Source organism: Hermetia illucens, chromosome 2, assembly GCF_905115235.1.
Source record: "Hermetia illucens chromosome 2, iHerIll2.2.curated.20191125, whole genome shotgun sequence".
Taxonomy (NCBI): Eukaryota; Metazoa; Arthropoda; class Insecta; order Diptera; family Stratiomyidae; genus Hermetia; species Hermetia illucens.
Genome location: NC_051850.1, coordinates 26,480,693 through 26,503,188, shown reverse-complemented (window position 1 = coordinate 26,503,188; position 22,496 = coordinate 26,480,693). Strand labels below are relative to the sequence as shown.

General features: G+C 40.6%; 1 protein-coding gene across 2 annotated transcripts in view; it reads right to left on the bottom strand.

The window, feature by feature from the left end:
• Positions 1-22,496, bottom strand: part of LOC119647883 (galactosylgalactosylxylosylprotein 3-beta-glucuronosyltransferase P) — a 70,946-nt gene that overhangs the window by 13,368 nt on the left and 35,082 nt on the right. Inside the window, exon 1 of one of the 2 annotated variants that reach the window (XM_038049171.1) lies at positions 29-117. The exons of the other annotated variant lie outside the window; for it this stretch is intronic. The gene's annotated coding sequence lies outside the window, so the exon portion shown is untranslated. Of the gene's footprint in view, positions 1-28; positions 118-22,496 lie in introns of those variants that run through there. 2 annotated transcript variants of the gene reach the window in all.

The following is a 22,496-nucleotide window of genomic DNA, read 5'->3' as shown; positions in this document are numbered from 1 at the left end:
TATTTTCCGAAGGCATCACTCATATTACCAAAGCGGGAGTCCAAATAGATAAAAAATTTTTGAGTAATGGCACCAAGAACTCAATTCGGGCCGTCACTTTTGAAGTGTGAGATTAACTAGTGGGTTGTCACTTCAGCCAAAATTGAAAACCCCTGATAACAGGCCCGACGACAGGGGGTGGCAAACGAGGTTTGAGATAAATATTTCAAAGAAACAGGAAATAATATAGGTAACCGTATAATTTTCACTTCGGACAAGGTTTTTCCATATAACTTTCATCGCGGGTCCGATTTTTCAATACCGCCGTAGGATTGACGAAACACACCTCCCCTTAAAAAGAGGGGTTTTGGTGAAATTTTAATGCTCATCCTTACCACCGAAGGGGCGGAGAAGGGGACAGTATACAAAGGAAGAAAAAAATCCTGGCCTATGACTCTGTTGTAAAATTGCCGTAGTAACCACCACTTAAAGAGCTACGGTTCCTCAAAATGGGAATTCATTCATAACAGACGGACAGTAGGTAGAGGATATAAAGGAAGAAATGGGAGATCCTTTCTCTCCAAACCTGTTAGAAATCGCAGCGGTTAGTAGTGGTATGGCGTCATTAGAAGCAAGGGAAACATTGCTTGCTCTACTTAATTAAAGAAAATCCAGTAACAGAAGAAACTGTTGCATAAGTCATAACACGGTTCGAAATGTTAGTTCTTAACAGCAGTTTGACAGAACAGCAGCAGAACATAAAATATCCTCTTCGCGATACGCATTCCTTGAGAGGCATTTTAAAATCTGCCTATATGACGGCGACATTAAAAAATTCATTTCGTTGTCGAGTGTTCATCGCGAATTCATAAACTGTACGGAGCCAAAGGGATGAATTGCATTCTTGTGAAAGTGTTTTCAGATTTGCCTCCGGAACGACAGAATTGGCTGCTGATGAATTGTGTGGTGTATTGGTCCGATCGAATGAACTTTTTCCAATTTCATTCCGATCGAAATGAACCATGAATGCTAAGTTTCCAATTTGATTTGGAGGTAGAATTTTTGCACGTTGTGAATTTGCAAATGGTTGCATGTGATTTAAAGTTAAAATTAGTATTGAACAGAAGTTTTGAGTAGTTTTCGAATTGAAAGTGGTGTATTTATTGAATCAATGAAAGGTGAAGGTATTTGTTTTTGTGTGATTGGTAATCTGTTATCGAAGTCACTTGGATCGCGTTCTTTGCTAGTAAGAATTCTTTTTTGTTAAATCCCGGTATTAACTATTATTAAATGACGGAAAAAAGTCTTACGTTCGTGGTTTTTCTAGTAAATTGTATAATGTTGGGCGTTGTTTCAACGACTACGATGTTAAAAACAAATTTATTCCTGGGAATTTCTGCTATTTTCTTCCTCCTATCTAGGATCGAAAATCACAATCGATAACAGCGTTGATGATAAAATTCTCACACGATTGATGGCTGCCAATAGAACCTATTTCAGCTTACAAAAACTGTTTCGTTCGAAGCGTCTCACCATAGCGTCAAAGCTCTTACTGTACAATACAATGATCTTGCCAGTCCTAATGTATTCCTCGGACACTTGGGTTCTTAACAATAAAAGTTGCGACTCTTGGTCGCGCTCGAGAGAAGAATCCTCCGAAGAATCTTTGGCCCCCTACATAATGACGATAAAATCCGACTCAATAGGTTGCGGTGGGCTCTTAATCACTTAATCCGTATGGATGAGGATGATCCAGCCCGAAAAGTCTATAAGGGCAATATCTACGGTAGAAAAGGAAGACGAGGCAGATCCTACCTGAGATGGAGCGATGGCGCAGACCAGGAAGCCAGACAGCTTTTACGGATATCGAATTGGTGGCCTTCGGCATAAGACCAGGATGTTTGGAGTTCCTTATTAAGAACCGGCTTATACCGGATATATATAGTGTTCTTGGCTTTTAAATAATTTTAAACCAGCTATTGGAGCTATTTTATTTAATTATTTACGAACTTATTTATTTTTACAGGGTACTATAACTCTCTCTCTCTAACACACTTCAAGGCCCTGATCCAATATGGGTTGTTGCGGCACCGATTATTATTATTTATTTTTCAAATGTAAATATATACATAAATATTTATTTATATTTTGGTGGTTTTGATATGATGCATGGGAGCCTAAACACTGCACGTCCTTGTTCGTGGATCCTAGATGCACAAAACAGCTAACGAGAGAGGTTCTGATCACTTAAAATGATTTTAAAAGTTCAACTTTGTAAAACAAATAAATATTACTTACCCTCACCCGAAACCACGCCACTGATGGTTAGCCACTCCGAGAAAGTTATGACGCTTGAAAAGAGGGATATTTTGATACCATCATGGTTAAGTGTAATTTGTGAACTTAAGCTTCGAAGTGGGACAAGATAAGTAGATTATGGAGGAAGAGAAAAAAGTCTGCCTCATTGAAACCTTGCGATAAATTCACGCCGCATGTTATTTAGGAACTACATATATTGAACCCAAGCAAAATCACTTTTTTTCCAGTAAATAAGGGAGTCCCGAGCCTACATTCAATCGACATCGGGTGAAACAAGCACCCTCTCAAAACGTAGGCAAAGTCAGATCATCATGGCTCAGTGATCCTGCTGAATAGCGCTGACCACGGTAGTATTGAGCGTGAGACGCTATATTTTTATCTACGAGCGCCGTTTCTAGCATTAGCGATATTGAACGGAAAATGGAGATTTTTCCAGTCTGCGTCAAGTTTTTAATTTGATTACTTATAAAATATTTCGGGGATGTTTTCTCTGGTGAAAAAACCATTTGAACCCTTCTTCAGTGTAAGTTTTGTAAGAACTAGATTTTGTTTTCCGAAATATAATATATACGCCCAATATAATCGGACCATCCCCCATTCGCTTTCATGTGGAAGATCAGGTAACAAACATATTTCAGCCTCAACAATGATTAGCCTATTTATTTGAACATTGAAGGGGCGTTTGACTATGCGCCTTTTTAAAAACTTTGTGATGCCGCCAGAGCGCATAGTGTTGATGTCTTAATTAAGTGGATCCATGTTATGTTAACGCAGAGACTGTTGTGTGCTGAAGTGGATGCCAATCGGTACCTAACAGCAGAAGCAACGAAAGACTGCCCCCAAGAAGATGTGCTGTCGCCACTTCTGTGAAGTATGCTGATCGACTCACTACTATGCAAACTGCAAAATTTGCCAATAAACACACAAGCTTATGCTGATGACGTGGCTGTTTGCTGGTGATTGGGATCTTGGAACGGTGTGTAGGAATATACAACGTGCCGTTGATCTGATAGACAATTGGTGCCTCAGACATGGTCTTTCAGATAATCCAAATATAATAAAACCTAAATGGTATTATTCACAAAAAGGAGAAAACTGAATGTACTGTGCCTCCCTGAGATGAGCGGTACTACCCTTCAACTCTCCGAAGAAGTGAAATATCTGGGAGTCACTGTAGATAAAAAGCTTCTTTGGAACAAACATGTAGAGGTTAAGATGAACCGATCTCTCACAGCTTATGGGCTGGGCAGACGGACCTTCGCCTCGACATGGGGACTCAGGCCTCATGTGATAATGTGAATATATGTTGCCATCATTAGGCGGATATTCGTTTATGCATCCGTAATGTGATGGGTTAAAGTGAGACAAAAAGATTTTCACCGTAAACTAGCCGCATTGCAAAGAACCCATACATCTGTTTGGTAGAAGATATGAAGCTACCCTGAAGCGTAGAGAGAACTGGCAAGTCCCAGAGGAATGCGTGGCGGGATATACGGAAGTCTTCAACACCGATGGCTCAAAAACCATAGGATTCTAGAACCGGACTCTACCTCTCGAATAAAAACGAGAAGTGGGTTTTTCCTTTGGGACGATATTCAACGGTTTTCAAGCCGAAGTTTATGCGATCCTATGGGCGGCAAACTGGGTGGTTGACGAGCGATTGAAGGGCAGGCGCATCGCAATCTGTAGTGATAGCCAGGTTGCATTGAAGGCGTTGAGGAGTCCTTTGATTACCTCGAAAATCTACAAGAATGCAGAAACCGTTTGAACTCTCTCTCTAAATTCAATACGGTGGAACTACTCTGGGTACCTGGTCACTGTGGCGTAAAGGGAAATGAAATCTCGGATGCTTTTGCGAAAGAGGGGTCAATCTCCCCCATGCCGAAACCGGAACCAGTAATTGGATTACCAGTAGCATTAGCTAAGGCTGTCTTCAAAAACTGGGAACAAGCTCCCCACAATGATAGGTGGCAGAGCCTAAGTGGTGCTCGACACACTGTCTCCAGCTGTGACGGGTAGCATCACATCTACTAACGAAAATCCTGCGATACGTTAACGAATTCGGAATATTCCGCCAGATGCGGGTGGCGAGTACAATGGGCCAACACGGCCTGAGTACTCAAAAGCTAGAGCTCCCCCACCACACACACACCTCACCAACAACCTATGGTTTTTGTATGGGATATATAAATATCTTGCAGCTATTGATCCGACAACTGATAAGTGCAGTCGCCGCTTTACAACGCTGCAAATTGGGAAATATGGCACCTCATCTATGCTTCAGAGGAAGATGCAGTTGGTTGCGTGTCCCCTTTTAGGAACCGACACTTGTAACATGACGATTGTTCCCGAACCTTCTTAACATCGGGTTCGGGAACGCCAATAGTGAGAAAAGTTCCCGGCCTATCGGCTCTCTCGTCCGTTTTGCTGCCTAGCAGCATCCAAGTGGAGGTGTTGAGGTTATTTTGCACACCAAATTGTTCCACAGCCCCAGCACAATTCCGCTCTTCTTCTGGAAGCCAGAGGAAGCACTTTTTGAACGGTGGTGGATATTTTACCGCGTACTTCAATAATGAGCGATAATATCGGGCTTTTATATATGTTTAACATATGAATAAATATATGTTCGCATTTCTATCTTTATTCAGTTCCAAAAAAACAATTGCCAAAAAAGTGAAAAAATAGCCTTCACACGAGATGACCCCCTTAACGCAAAAGTACCCTGTGGGCGTTGGTGTTGGCTTTTGACATTTTAACGTAAAAATCTTTGTGATGGACGACAGCGTAACAACGATCGCTTGCCAATTGGCCAGCGTTTTATCGTCGAGAAACTTTCTCGTCATTTTAAAGCTAAGTATTTCGGTTTTGTATCCCTTAGCTGGCTTGGTAACCCGGAGTGTTGCATAGACTGCTTTGTGAATAGACATTCGTAATGGTCGACAATCGCGTAAGTGAGATTTCTTCTTTTTTTTCACGAATCTCTTGTTTCGCTTTATAGTCATCTTCTTGGTAGAGACACTCTCCTTCATTGCCTGATTAATTCTCCACACTGCTCCCTGGGCTGCTTGTCTGGCATGATAGCATGCCGAACGAAGATCTGATAGTTCACTGTTTCACCAGCAGTTAGGCTTCCTAATGGCGAAAAAAGAACGCCTAGGCATGAATAAGCCACTTGTTGCCACTCCGTGAAATTAAAAGCTCTCACCGGGGGTACATTTTCATTTCTTTCGCGAAGTAACTTGTAGTGCTCTTCTTTCTTGGACACAATCGACCCTCAACCGCTTAACTTGTTCTTCCGGTTGTAGACGATTGTTTGATGAACGCTGTGGTTGTCATGTTCACTAACGTTCCAGGATATACAGCGAGCTGGAGAAAAACTCACCACAATGAAGCAGCAGATGTTCTTTTCCGGTATATAGTAACCTGACCATGGTTAGCGAATATGATGTTGAACTGTGAGAAAGCCTCTCTCTTACATTCGCCAATAAACTTTCCTAATTTGTAGCCTCTACGCTTGTCTGTTTGCCATACGCACTTTTCTCAGGAACGCTGATACCCACGACACGAAATCAGATGGAAAGGCTGGAACTGTGAACCTACATGTACATACGTGCATGGAATAGTCCCAGTATATACAAAAAGGGTTTTTTTTTTTGACCGAATATAGTCATGAGGGGTATCAAATTAGAGGCGTTAAGTAATACTTTTTTCCAAAACGGGTTCTTAGTTTTGGTGGCAGTTACAAGGGGGTGAGCGTGTTAAATTAAGAGGCTATTTTCAGAAACTATCCGCTCAAATAAAGTTAATAACAGCATATTATTAGATTTCAGAAATTCACTGGCAATCTCCCTTCAGTTTATTTTGAAGTACAAAATTTTGCAGAAATATAGATCACCACATAAAGTATAATTCTAGGGAAAGATGTGTTACTAATACTAACAAAGTTATGGTAGGTCAAATTAATAAATTCCCTAAAATTTATTAAGCTCCAAAGCAAATGGTCTAATGTACTTAATATATTTATATATATATTCTGGGGTTCGCATAAATGAAACCAGGGCACACCCGAATATTTTTACACAAAACCTTTCACACCTGAAACGTTGAAACTCCGGCTTCGAACTTGTTAGCTGTCGCTTGTAGAGATTATAGAGATAAAAGTCCTGTTCTATCAGAAAGAAAGCTTCCATTATTTTATCACTTTTATTGATAAAGTTTTATCTGGAAGTCAATGGGGAAGATTTAATCTCAATATGGAAGTAATAAATCCAATGAAGAAAAATATTCGATGACAGTTTTATGTTGGAATTCTCCGAATAACCATTACAAAGCACATTTTCTTTTATATTTGATAGTAAGTTTCCATTTTTATCTTTCCAAAAGCGCATAAGCAAGTATTTAATTGAACTTTGTTGCAATCATCAAAGCTTGATTATTAATTAACTGTGGGCTATGAATGCTACGAAAAAAATAATAATTTGTTATCGTGGCATAATTGCATTCTTTACAGGCTTTTATCTATATGTGTGCATATTCCAGCACTCTAATTAATTAAAATCAAATCTGCTACCTTTTTTTCTCGAAATCAAATTTGATGAGGTAATTTTTAAAAATAGTCTGGTAAAAGATATCCTTCTTCTTTTTCTTCAGCCTTTGTCCCGTTCACAAGCGGAGTTGGCTCGTCGTGATCAGTTTCGCCATTTTATTTTATCAAATGCCTGATCTGGATGCAATCTAGAGACTTTTATATCCCCATCCAGCGTATCAAGCCATCGCTGTTTCGGCCGGCCTTTTGGTCGTTTACCATCGACTTTGATGTTCAGACCAATCTTGGCAAGTGAATTTTTATTAGCGCCAATTACGTGACCATAGTATCGAAGACGCCTCTCTCGCAGTTTTTCCACGATCGGTGTAACTCCATATCGATCGCGGGTATCCTCATTTCGGATGTGATCAAAACGTGTCACGCCACTAGTCCAACGCAACATCTTCGTCTCCATTACCGTAAGACCCGTTCATTGCCTTTTATAGTTGGCCAACACTCAGAACCATAATTTTAGATTTGAGAAGTTCGTTGATACGTCGATCACAAAGACCACCAGTTGTGGAACGCCACTTCATCTCGATGAAGCAATTTCATAACGTACTGGCTGATAGTGTTGATCCGACGTATTTAAATTGCTCAGTTCTAGGCAGGTCACTGCCACTGACAGTGATTGTGCCTGTTTCATTGGGATCGGTCGTCAAAAATTCAGTTTTATTCAGATTCAATCTGAGACCGTGTTGCATGAGGCGATCATTCCAGTTTTGGACAAGATGATCGAGACCATTTTTGCTATTAGACGCTTGGAAAGCATCATTTGCATAAAGGAGTGTAAAGGGCGCTGGAAGTTGGATGTCCCGTATAACGGTGTCCATTACAAGAACAAAGATGAGTGCGGGCGCTACCTAGATGAACACCAACAGAGGCACGAAGCGGTTTTGATACATTCGCCATACTTCGAACTTTACTTTTCGGATCCTGGTAGAGCAATTGAACCCAGCGCGCGAGTTCTTCTGGCACGAAGTGTTGTCGTAGAACGTACCAGATGAGTTGGCGTGGCACACGGTTAAACGCTTTCTCCAGATCCAAAAATGCAATGTAAAGAGGGCGATGCTTCTCACGGTGTTTCTCCATGAATAACGGCGCAGCGTGTATTGTTAGTAGTTCCGCAGTTCTTGACAAATCCGACTTGATTCACAGTTATTTCAACGATTAACCCGAAGTATGAGAGTCCAGGGGCTATCCCGGTTCCCATAGTACCAATATACCCATGGTAAGGTTTCCTGACCAATTTGCCACTTCAGATGAGTCTCCGTGCAGACTCGGGTCTGATCGCCTTAATTACTTCTTTGGAGCATTCGCCTACTGCATCACGGCCGGCAAGCCAAAGTGAGTACAGCGTCTCCCGGTGCCACGACTATGGAGACCCTCGGCCTCTTGGTTTTGGTTTGGCCGACAGGGTTACCGCCCCGTATTCCTCACCGCCACCTCTGAGCACCACTATTTCAAGGACAAGGACAATCATAGTTACGAGAGTTGTTTGGATAATTTTGCAGCCCGATTGATGGCTTTGAGGCAAAGCAAATAGGGAAAAGGAAGGCCGCTGGTAAAGCATAAAAGTAATAAAGGTCCCAGTTAGAACCTTGAGGAATACCAGAGGAGGAGTAGAAGAACGGGGATGTGCAGCCATAAAAAAAAGGCAGAATCGGTTAGAAAATTAGGGGGCAAGTAATGTGATGTCAAGTAGTATGGAAACACTGAGAGAGGTGTTAGGACAACAGTATCTTCTGACTTAAAATCAAATGTCAGTGTAGATAATATGCATTTCCCGCCGTGAATTTAAATATTTAGCCACAAAACTGATGAAGTCGACCAAATTGGAGGCAATGGACCTACATTTAACAAAGGCATGCTGCTCCTTTAATATGAGGTGATCAAAGTGGCCAGACAACCAGTCGCTGACATGCCTTTCCAAAATAGTACGGTAATTCGATAATAATTTCCGATTGCCATTACTTCGTGGCCCTGGTTGAAAATATTGGAGGGGGGGAACTGAAATGAACCAACCACATTTAATCAAAAAGAGATTAAAAAAGTCGGCGTGACCAAGGCCAACACTGGCTTAAAGATTCCCATAAGGTACTCGACAAGGAAAGCGGTAAGGAAAGGAATGGCAGTCGTTGGAGAGAAGGAGAGGAAAGAGAGAAAACATAGACTAAAGAATCTTCTTCTTTTTCTTCAGCCTTTGTCCCGTTCACAAGCAGGGTTAGCTCGTCGTGATCGGCTTCGCCATTTGGTTCCATCGAATGCTTGATCTGGGTGCAATCTCGAGGCTTTCAAATCCCCATCTAGCGTATCAAGCCACCTTTGTTTAGGTCTGCCTTTTGGTCGTTTACCATCGACTTCGATGTTCAGACCAATCTTGGCAAGTGAATTCTCGTTGGCACGAATTGCGTGACCATACCATCGAAGACACCTCTCTTGCAACTCCTTATTTCGAACGTGATCTACACGTGTGACGCCACTAGTCCAACATAGCATCTTCTTCTCCATTACCGCAAAACGCCGTTCATTGTCTTTTATAATCGCCCAACACTTAGAACCATAGAGAGCGACTGGACGGACGACATTACGGTAAATTTTAGATTTGAGACGTTCAAACATAGACTAAAGAATAATAGCGGGAAGGTAAATTACAAGATAGTTAGGGGAATTTAGCAATTAGTTTTCGTGGACTCCAATGTGAACCAAACTCGGTAAGAGCGCAGGGACGTGACAAGAAAGGAGAATGCTATAGAAGATTATGAGTACTTGGTCGCGAGACGGCTGTTAGGGATATGAAACTAGTGGATCTCGGCTCAAAATCGGGACTTGGAGTTCCTTCTTAAGGCAAGCCCAGACAGGACATCGATTGTTACGCCATTGATGATGATAATTTATTACTTGGGCCATCACTTACCACTAAAACCATCTATTGGAAACCGCATGTATATCTTTGCAAATAATGATATAAGCAGTCTTATGAGACTGTATGTGGAAAAAGGGCTGCACTACTTACGACTTAAAGTACTTTTGGAGATTCTGACTGACTGATTAATCATTTTCTATGAAAGCTGCCTGACATCTACGACCGACGATGTAAGTGCGGTTCTAATTGTATGTAGTTCAAAACTGATAAAGTATCTACTTTACATAATTTGTAAGATAGCGATATGACTGTCATAAATCCATAATTGAATGCGTTAATTCCGCCACTATTTTCAAACAGATCATCTGTAATACAAGTAATGATTTTTCCTAGGTGATGATGGCTACAGTAACTTATCGTACCTCTTACTTTAACTGTAAGTATAACATAGTCCTGACACATTAGTTGTAAGTATAACATAGTCCTAACTCATCACTAATGGAATAAAAATACTTAAAGAAGAAATATTATGCTTATTCTAAAACGTAGTTTGCGCTAAGTGCATCTTTGACAACGATGCCAATAAATGAGATTAATGTCTAATATGTATACAATATTTGTCTAATATCTTCACCCTAGTTGCTAGTCAGATAGAAGAAAGCGAAAAGGTATGATTGCTCTAAGTGCGATCTTGCAATGTTTCTAGTGAAAATGATTTCCATTCTCAGTAATATTTTACTTTAATATGTATATTTCTATATTTCGGAAACCAGTTGTTCCCTTCCTCAGTACAGCACACAATTGGTTCCCGAAATATCGCTAAATGCATTTTAAAATCAAATACTAGCGAAAAAGAAGAAGCGTCCAATCATTTACACAGTAATTGTTGTCTCCTGTAATTTCATTCATCAACTACTCTCAGCAAGGAACTCTCACAAGAGGCTACCTGAAAATAACCGCATGTTTTCAAATGGTACCCTGGTTCCAATCATACCAGATGAAACCTTTTTTGAGCTTCCAATCGAATTACGCATGATTTGATCGACCTGCACTTATTAGATACGCAGGGTAGACACAGAATAGTGCCTTTAATCCTATGAGGATTTGCATCCAGTAATTAGCGTATAACTGTATGAAGACTAGTCTGTATGTGTAGGCATCTAGATTGATAGTAAGCAGTTCGTTTCGAAATAGTTGATTAAATGAAATTTAGTTAGATCTCCAGGAAATACCAGGAACATCACGTGATCCCAGAAATGCAACAAGAAAACCCTACGACTACGGTGAACTGATCACAGAAAACCGACTAAAGAGATCTGTAATATCTGTTACAAGCACAAATCTTGACAGTCCTATAAGGGAAGCATTAAATTTGATAAAGAGACTTACGGAATTGCTAAGGGATGGAAAGGATTAGTTACTCAGTAGGACTCAATAACTGGACCTGTACACTGTTTTTCATTGTACACATGATAGAAAAGATTCCACCAATTCTTCGCTTTATTAAGATATTCTAGATCATCTTGCAGAAGCCAATCCGAGCAATGTTTCACTGGTCAAAGAGGATTTTTAGGGAAGCAAATGAAGAAAACTATTCAATTGTCGAGCTGCTGAGATCTATAGATCTCAGCATTGAGAAACATTGCTCGGATTGGCTTCTGCAAGATGATCTAGAATATCTTAATAAAGCGAAGAATTGGTGGAATCTTTTCTATCATGTGTACAATGAAAAACAGTGTACAGGTCTATCCAATATCTGTTATAACAGATATTGGATGGAATCGAGGCCTATTTATAGCTAAACTATGTTGTAATGTTTCTGTTGAAAGCTGCAAATAGAACATTTATCATCTTCTGACAAGCACTAAACCAGACTAAAAGCCTCTTGACAATCTTTTTATTAAAATCGGTTCAATGTCTGCCTGTCTGTCACACAAGATTTAGAAACTCAGAACTCAGAAACGCCTGAACCGATTGTTACAAAATTTGGGGAGAACATGTGGTCTGTACCTTCTTCTACATGCAGCGAGTGGCGCCATTTTTGTTGAATTTTAAGAGGAGCTCCCAATACATGCGAAAGGATCGTGTAAATGTATGGCCCAAAAAGTGGAACAGGCTTCGTTCTCAGAACCTACCTAACCGTTACAGAAGGTCAAAGTTTCGCATTTCAGATAAATTTATGGCACCCAAGACACGTATGACATGATCATCATATAAAGTGAACTTATATGAACGGCGGAGTCCATGAGAACGTCTTAGTTTTCCTTTTTTGATTTTTAAGGTTTTGTGTAAAAGGTGATAAGGTTTTGTTTTACACATAACCTTATCAAAATCGATACTGTCACTGTCACTGTCTGTCTGTCACATGTAGTTTCCTCGAAAACGGGTAAATCGATCCGAACAAAATTTGGCGGACATATGGAAACTATGAAATCTCACGTATACAGTGGATGACAAAAATTTACGTGCAGTTTAAAGGGGGGCTCCCCATACATGTAAAGGGGGATTTAAAAAAAGTTTCATCCAACATAGTCATCTGGGGTATCAAATGAAAGGTCTCGGTTAGTAATTTCCGAATCTGATGTTATTTTTGACGTGAATTGTGCGCCAGGAAGGAGTCAAAATGTACACACTTAATGTGAGACAGGACTCATTTTTGGAAACTACCCAACCCAAAAATCCGAAAAAAAAATCAGGAAGGTGTGTTTAGATGAAATCTAGTCCTCAAAATATGCTCCATTCCGATATTTGCTCAGATGAACTCAAACGTGGTCAAGGGTAGTATAGGTACCAGGGCGAAAAGTGAATTGGTACCCACGATGGAACATAAAACCTGGGAAACGCCTGCTGAACCAATACCAACAGCTCTACTACCAAACCCTATCTCCACCTCCACGTGGTGACCGCTGGGAGCTCTTTCTTAACGAAAGCTGCAGACGGAGAAGGGTGGATGGTCATCCAGTAAACCATGTGCTCGGAGTAGGTTTCTTAGTCAACCAAAAAATGAAACCTGCTGTTATCGGCTTTGAAAACATAAGCGAACGGCTATGCACTCTGCGCTTGCGAAGCAAATTTAGAAATATAAGCCTCATTAACGCTCACCCCCCACAGAGAAGACTGCAGAGTCGGAGAAGGATACTTTCTACGAGGCAGTAGAACGAACCCTCGAAGCCTGTCCGAGATATGATATCAAAATCATACTTGGGGATTTTAACAGTCAAGTAGGGAAGAAGCTCGTATTCTGACAATACGTTGGTTCCCATAGCTTACATCATAATACAAATAATAACGGACTGCGCATTATTCAATTAGCAGTGTCATAAGAACTGGTTGTTGTAAGTACCTGGTTTGCGCGGAAAGCGGTTCACAAACATACGTGGGTCTCTCTAGACGGGACCACTTTCAACCAAATTCACCACGTGTTCATCGAACGCCGCCACCTCTCAGCCTTGATGAATGTCAGAACATTAAGGGGGCAATATAGACTCGGATCGTTATCTCGTTGGCATGGTGCTCGAAGCTCGAATAACAACACCACCCAGAATTCCCTCTGACAGTCAGATGAGAGTTAACACTAAAGCCTTCCACAACACAGCCCTTCGCGACACCTATAAGAAGGAAATGGATGCCGCAATAACCGCAACAAATGATCTTCACAATCACCTGAAGAACGTTATCATAAATACGACCCCAAACATACTTGGCCCCAGCCGAAAAAAACAGTCGGAACGGCTGGTTTGACGATGAATGTAAGCTAGCAACGGAACGGAAGAATGCTGCATACCGAGTAATGTTGCATTCTCAAAGGACGCGTGCACGCGCGGAAACTTATCACGAACTCCGGCGAGCACAGAAGCAACTTCACAGACGGAAAAAAGAAGCCTGGGAGAACCAACAGGTCTGTCAACTCGAAAAGTACAGGCAGCAACCGCACTAGGCGCGCAAGTTTTACCAACAAGTCAGCAGGATGATATTTTATACACCTCGATGCTCATCCTGCCGAGAAAAAGAGGGAAATCTGATTTCCAACAGAATGGGCATATTGGAACGATGGATTGAGCATTTTGATGAGCTACTGAACAACCAGAACATCGGCGAGTTGGAGGTCCCGCCAACTGAAGACGACGGACAAATACTACCACCACCAAGTTTAGGAGAAACAGTTCGTGCAATTCATCGGCTAAAAAATCATAATTACACGACTCGGTTCATCAATTTGTGCTCAAGGTGTGAGACAGCCAATCAATACCTGACGACTGGCAAAGAGGCTTTATCTGCCTCATACATAAAAAGGGAGATATCACACAGTGCAGCAATTATAGAGATATCACGTTGTTGAGTACCATTTAGAAGATATTCTCTGCTATCTTGCTAGGCCGGATAGCCCCATACGCCCAGAACATCATTGGCCCATACCAAAGAGGCATCACTCCAGGCAAATCAGCAACAGATCAAATTTTCTCTCTGCGGCAAGCGATGGAAAAACTGTTGGAATATGGAGACCAGTTACACCATCTCTTCATTGACTTTAAAGACACCTATGATAGCATAGCCAGGGTAAACAGTACACGGCCATGAGAGAATTCGGTATCCCGACGAAACTAATAAGACTGACTAGGCTGACCCTGACCAATGTGCGAGGCCAGATAAAAGCAGCAGGATCACTCTCAAGACCATTTGACATCAACAACGGTCTACGATAAGGGGATGCACTATCATGCGTACTCTTTAACCTGGCCCTCGAGAAAGTGATCCGCGATGCTGAGGTAAATGCAGAAGGTACGATTCTCTTTAAGTCCACCCAACTACTGGCCTGGGGAAGAACGACCCGAGACGTACAAACTGCCTTCATCCAGATCACCCAGAGGAAGAATAAAGATAAGAGACTACAACTTTGAGACCGTTGATAATTTCTCCTATCTAGGGTCGAAAATAACAACCGATAACAGCTACGATGATGAAATCCGCGCACGGTTGTTGGCAGCCAACAGAGCTTATTTCAGCTTACAAAAAACTGTTCCGAACGAAACGTTTCAACATAGAGTCAAAGCTTTTACTATACAAGTCTATGATTTTGCCAGTCCTCATGTATTCCTCGGAAACTTGGGTTCTTAAAAAGAAAAATTGCGAACTCTTCGTCGCGTTCAAGAGAAGAATCCTCCGAAGAATTTTTGGCCCCCTACATGAGGATGGACGATTCCGTAGTCTACATAACGATGAAATCTATGAGTGATTCCATGACCGTCAAGTTGTGGATAAAATTCGGCTCAATAGGTTACGGTGGGCAGGTCACTTAGTCCGTATGGATGAGGATGATCCAGCCCGCGAAGTCTATACGGGCAATATCTATGGTAGAAAAAGAAGACAAAGCAGACCTTGCCTGAGATGGAGCGATGGCGTAAGTCAGGACGCCAGACAGCTTTTAGGGATATTGAATTGGTGAACCTCGGCGCAAAACCGGGATGTATGGAGTTCCTTACTAAGGCAGGCCTAGACCGGATACCGGTTGTTGCGTCATTGCGGATCACTTTCTCGAGGGCCAGATTACACGAAACCTTTCATTGCTAAAGCATCTAGGTTGTTGTTTTCCGACTTATTTTGGACATGCTATCAAAATCACTACTTTAAAAGACACATACTCCTCTTATATACCTTGTACTGGTTAACGTGAGCCATTCCACTGATGATTGCATATTCTATTTCGCACACTCCAAACGGATTATTATTTTTAACCAGCCTATGTCGATGAAAATAATAAAATTGAATCAATATCAATAACTTATCAATTAACTAATACTCGTTATTTGATATCACCGATGCCGCGCAATTTCGCATGATTCAATTAGCATTAGCGGATTAAAGTTATCATTCTCAACTGGGATTAGATACATATGAATTCGTTAACGTAATAATGAGAGTAATTTTTCCGTTGAAATTGGGATTAAATCGAAATCTGAACATTTGGATATTTCATTAACTCAATAGTAATTTTCATAAGAATTAAAGCTGGTTGATAGGAGCCTATCGCCAGGAAAAAGCTAAGCACAGATCAGAAATGTGCTACAGTCTGCCTTTTTAGATAATATACAACCCTAACATTTGATAAAGTGGTCGTTTCATTAGTGAACTTTTTCCTAATAAAGATATGATTATAAGTTTTGCTTCTGATAAGTTTGGTGCGAATTTTGATATTATTAGCAAATATGTAAAAACTCAACTTTCAATATTAAACACTTCTTCCGAATTCATTGATTGTATCTATTTGAAACGGGTATGATGATAATGTGTACACATTTTTGATAACGTATGTTTGTAAAAGCTGTTTTGTAAATGTTTGCATCAAAGCTACCGTAAAGTATTTCATATTTTCAGCGTCCAGCTTCCGGTTTCTAGTAAAATTTTATTTGAACACAAAATATTTATTAAATAAAAAATTCGTAACTAACACCTGAATCAAAACAAATATTATATCTGATCGGACGACAATTTTATTTATCTTTAATGATATTTCTTCGATTCATTTAGAATAGAGGCAAATAAAAAGATTAGATACACATTTATGACAATGGAACGACGCAATATACATATATTGACGAATTCAATAATTATTCTTGTTCAATAAAAAAACGATTCATGTGGACGTATTTTGTATGGCTATTCGATTCAGATATTGAGGATGTTTATATACTGACGTGGATATCTACAAATATATGCGAACTTTCTTTTGTTGTTATCTCCACAACGGAGGCCATTTTTGTCTTTGTTTTCTAATGATTCATCTTATTAATAGATTTAAAATTGAGTGCAAACACGTGCATTATATTAAAGTGATTCAATTTCGAGGAAACGAAAAATAAATAAAGATAGTTTCATTGGAAAAGGCGCACTGTATGTATAATAGAAAAGATATTTAGTAGACAATGCTGATGTTTGTAGTTCTTGTTATCGAATATACTGGAAACAGTGACTGGCAGATACATCTTCCCGAATGCAGTGTGTCATCGTCGTCGGGCTTTCTCTTAATGATGTGGGGTCTTTTGATATATATGAACCGATCCTATGCTGTCCAAGATCTGTTTAAGATAGTGATAACATATATGGATTGTCATTTACCCCTTGGTAGGATATAGCGCGTCAACCACACCTACGTGCCATCGCTGGTGGTTCGTTAAAATGAAGTTCACCTCACCCCGAGATTTCAACTGTTCTGCGCCAAGTGCTCTTGGGGCGACCACTCGTCCACCATCTTGGAAGAGTGCATTCTACTGCAATTGTCGACTCTCCTTAATGTATGACCTATCCACTGCCACTTCCGTCTTCCGATCACATCGCCCACAGGTGTAAGATCGGCACGACGACCAAGTTCTTCGTTTGAAATAAAATCATCACAGCGTACTCCGCTAATACGTCGCAGACAGGTGTCAACGAAGGCTTGGAGCCTTCGAGTGACAGTGAGGGCCACTTTCTATGTGCTAGCAATACAGTGTTAGTGTTGAGATAAATGCGCTGTTGACCTAAAATAATCATATGGAATTTCAGTATTTTGCCGACATTTTTTTAGCTGATAATCGGAAGTTATTTTTTAATTTTCCTTGCAACCGAATGTAATGAAATCCACCAAGCAGAATATTTAGAAAGTGGAATCAACAACTGAATGAGACTAATCAACGAATTTACTAGATACCGGTATACTACCTACCTATCATAAGGAAGGCGGAATATAATAACCAAAGCAGAAAGAAATTGCAAGAAGGCAAGTTATATTAAGGGGGGAGTACAGTGTAGAGATAAAAAAAATCGATTTTTTTTGGTCTTGGGCATTCCGAGCAGTGAATTCAAAAAATTCCCGTCGCTACAAGTCGTTTGTTTGCAAAGACACGTCGTCTGCTTTGATCTTTCTGTTTGTCAGCTAGGCCGCTGCAGATTGGCTGGCATGGACTCGCTTCACTTGAGTAGGGGAGCCAAGGACGGGCACTTTCCTCCATGCTGGGGACTCTACGTTTTTTAAAAAGCAAAACTAACCGAACTAGGTGTTCGTGTTATTTAGGGGGGGTTGCTGTTATTGTTTTTTGACAACTGCTTGGTTAGGTTGTTAACATTTGTAAAATGTACGAGGTTCGTTCAATCGATCGGAAAGGGACTAAAGCAAACAAGCAACGCTCCAGAAAAAGAAAATTCTATGGGAATCAACATTGCAAGGATGACGAGGAGGAAACTAACCTAGCTTAGACTTCAACGTCTACAAGAAAACTTGTCCCTTGCACATCTCAGAACTTTGTGCATGCCATGTTTGGAGTTCTTCTCGGCGTTTAGTGTTCTTTCGGAAACAGTTAGTTGTGGAAAGTGTCACGAAAAAATGCAGTTCGTGACCTCTCAAGAACGTGGACTAGGATTTAAAATAAACGTAATGGCATAAAAATAAAAATAATCTAAAGCTAACACATGCCATTCTCCTGTGAATCTCTAAAATTAGTCTGTTTTTACTCAGAAATATTTTTTAAAAACTTGAAAATAATAGTTATTTTTTTAAGCCAGGGACTTAAATGGGAAGTTCACACGATAATAACAAGTGTCCTGAGTACTAAGAATTTTGGTTTTTGTTTCAGACCGACAGGAGGGCTGCAATCGTGTCCGACAATGTACGCCGTTTTTTTTACGCCCCAAACGGCTTGGTGACGAAGAGGGGGCTAAGGAAGGGCTAGGGAGGTCTTTTTTAAATTGAAGTCAACGATGTGACCAAAAATTATGTTTATACGATAAATACCTAATTTGCCAATTTTAGCCTTGATTTACTTCGAAAATAGACCTCATTTAAACCCTTCTACACTGTACTCCCCCTTAAACAGGGAAGAAAACGCGATTCGTGACTTTATTAAAAAAAATTAAAAAGTCTTGCGATGCACGTCAGTTAATAATCGGAAAAGTCTCCGTATTGGAATTAGCAAACTTCACACCAAATCAGATGTATCTCGAAAATCTACTAACATGTTAACGTCTGAAAATAAAAAACCGATTAGTGAAGAACAGCAGACCACTGCAAAGAGCTCTACGACCAATGTCCCCCGGGTTATCAAATCTTTCTATGGAGATAGTAATAAGAATGGTACTCTGCTTGCCGACATCTGAGTTGTGACATACAAATGGCGAGAATACTTCGATCAAATTTCAATGGAAGAATTTGTTAATCCACCGCCGCTGCAAGCACTATCGTTACTCCGAGCGATCCCACCCATCAGCGTACTTGTGACTGTAGAAGCAATTAAAGGCATCAAACGGGGGGAAGCAGCAGCATCCCAACGATATTGTAGCTAAGGTCTCCCAGGCGAAGAATTGGGATCTAACTTTCTGATTCAGTAAATCCTCCAAAAGAAAGAGGGAAGGATGGAAGACTATGATGTCTGATCAACTAGATAGGACAAGCATTTCTATATGGAAAAAAGATAACAGGTTTGATTCGATTGTTGTGTCTGAGCTGAGGTCTAAAAATACACTCACAGTACTCTCCCTACTTGTCGTAAAGGGCGACTGAGAGATTTGGAAATTTATGAGCTAGCAACCTGCAAAGTTCGACACTATTTTCCTATCGGAACATCAAACGCGCCTCGGAAAGGGGCTTGTTTTATGGCTATAACGTTTGACTATCGAAAAAGATTGGTTTATGAAATGTGGGCATGCTACTCGACAACGACGTTGAAGGCCCGAGAAGATTGGCTTTAAACCTAAACGATGTAACATGGAACTCCGGAGAGTTCTTTTCTCCCCGAAGGCCAATGGAATGTACTCTAAAGGGCGTTTTCGCAACTTGCTCGTCATTCAGCATTGGGAAAACTTTTTGCTGCGCAAAAGATACGGCCTCTGACCAATCCGAGGATATCGAATAGCATTGGGCTGCCATTAAAATTACTCTTATCTCTGACGCGTTGCTGAACATGGCGTAAGAGGACCTCAGGAGATTTGACGGTTTACGGAAATGTGGAGGCACATCGACAAACGTAAGGAACAGAGAGCTTTATTGATAGCTACGATCAGAACTCCATTACTATAGCAAAGTATGAGAAGTATACCATAATGTATGCCGTGAATAAGTGAATTCTACTAAAGTGTTGGTTGAGGGAAATATAATCTGCTGCAACTGGCAATGATTTTGCTCCTGTATACCGTAGCACGAAGGAGCTTACAGATGGTCATATGTTTTGTGACTGTCCGTGAGGGGCGTTAATGGTAAATTTTTCATATACGATGATGAGTTCCTGGAAATGTGAAAAGAGCACCTCACCATCACTTACAATAGCCGATAAAGTTCTCACAACTTTGAACAAGCGGATACGGTCTGCTCTTTAAACGGCAGCGAAATCGATTCGGCCATTGGTCAGCCCGGGCACTCCCTGCGGAACTGCTCCTTGAAACCGCTATAGTCTCTGTTCGCTGAAGTCTTTCTTTTTCTCTTTCAAATCTTAACTGTTGTAATTGGAAGAACATTTGTGTGTTTTCTGTTGCCTGTTTTCTTTCTTCTACAAATCCAAAGCTATTTCAACCATTTGCACAGACTCCATGAATTGGTGAGACAAAGTTCTCAGCCCAACGCCTAAAGCATTAACAGCACTAGATCCGTTTTTGCTGTTTTGTTCGAAATCTGGAAATCCAGCTATCTCAACACCAACATCAAATTGAGATTAGATTGCTCTGCACTAATGTCAAGCACATGAAAAATAACTCCTCCCCCTCTGTTACTCGAAAGCCCAAAGCTTTCGTCAACACGTTATATCATAGTGGTAATATGACCTAAGACAATATTAAATAAAAAACTTCATCATCGTATGTACGCCAGATACTGGATCACATTAAATATCGGTACGACAGATATTGGACGTAGTGATTGCAAGACAGGGCATAGATTCAAAAGAGCGACATGTCCATTGTGGAGGAAACCAATATGCTAGAAAGGCCGACGCCTGGACTGTCCTAGAGGTATATGGTGCAGAACGGTGGCGGAAGGCTTCTATCTCTCCGGAAAGTCGTGAAGGTCAAGCACGCACATTGCCAGACGCGAGGTCGCGTAGACGTAGTTGTTTCGTTATGCTCAACAAAGGTGTGGCAACCATATAAACCTGGTTTGTCAAGAATAGTAAAACTATTGACGCAATACACGATATGCAGTGGCTCATTGGGAGACACCTTGAGAAACATTACGGAACGAGGTTTTTGACGATCGACTCAATGAAGCCGGTGCGATAATTGTCATGTAATCCATGGTGATGACAAATCGCTAGCTGAGGTTGACCTGAAGGTCGACCGGAATAGCGATGACTTGATAAGCTAGATCATGAGTTGAGGATTTCTCGACTTTATTGGGAGCAAGCAAACAACCGAGAGAAGTAGCAAATTTAGTCTAGACATGCCAACCTCCTTTCGAATGAGCCAAAGATTAAGGAAGAAGGGGATTAGGCTATGCGTTGATTTCATTCATAGTTAATGCAAGTGATAACTTTACAACACTGGGAGAGGGCAAGGACAAATATAAACATGTAGGACCATAACCAAAATCCGGGGTTAGAGCAGCATACCCAAGAGATATACGTTCAACCACCTCATCGAAACCGTAAATCTTCATGAGGTAGTTTCTTTGGATGAAAAACAAAGAAGGGTCAACAATCATCATCATCCAGACGAACCCCGTGCGAAGGTATGCATGTGTCAAATGAGTTATCTAGTACACTAACTCGCTTCGATCAACATAGGATGCATCATATCTTAATCTTATTGAAAATCAATATTTTCATAATCTCATAATTAATACGGTAGCGTAAACTGCTGGTTTTTAAGGAAGCCTTTTATGTGAATAATTGGTGCTAGAGTTAAGGAAACCTGATTAATGGAATGACGCTTCTAATATGATGAAATTTATGATACAGGTCTTAGCAACTAAATTTCGAAGAATCAATAAGTAGATAGCCTGGGTTACGAGTACCATTGTTGTGCTTTAGGGAAATGATAGAAGAAGTAACATAAGTTCCCAGTTACTGATATGGGTAGGTAGAACAGGGGACAGATATCTGACAATACACGAGATAAATTAGAAATGAAAATGTTAAATAGAAGAGGACCTGAATCACTACCTTGAGGTACTCCAGAAAACACGAAAATTTCAGATAGATGTCTTTGAAACTTAACAGACTGGGTTCAATCAAAAAGAAAGATCTGAAGTCAACTGAGTAATCGAATATACCAACGCGACGTATTTTGCCCAATAGACTATATTGATCGACTTGGTCCACAAGGTTTGCTGAAGTGTGTATAGACCGGATCCATCTAGTTTCCTTTTTCTGATTCGCTGAGGACGTTAGAAACTGGAAAGATGGGATTAGTGGAGGTCGGCCTATCTTTTCGGAACCCCGGTTGTTGTTCGTTGAGCAGAGGGTCAATGACAGGATTGAATTCATAACAGATCAGTTTCTCGAAAAGTTTGGGGATGGACACGAAAGCATCTCGACAATTTTCAAGTGACCGTTTATAGCCACTCATATAGATAGGGATGAGATGAGATGATTTTTAAAAGGATTTCCATTGAGGGTGATTTGCTGCAGATCAAATACTGAGGAGTAGTCATTTGTCGAAATCGTTTTAGGAATTAGGGTTGGCGGTGGGATCAGAGTTGGACAGAAAGTACCCTCAAAGTGATCAGTAAATAAATCACGAATTTCCTGTGGACAAGAAAAATTTGTACTGTCTTCCGTTTTATATTAACGA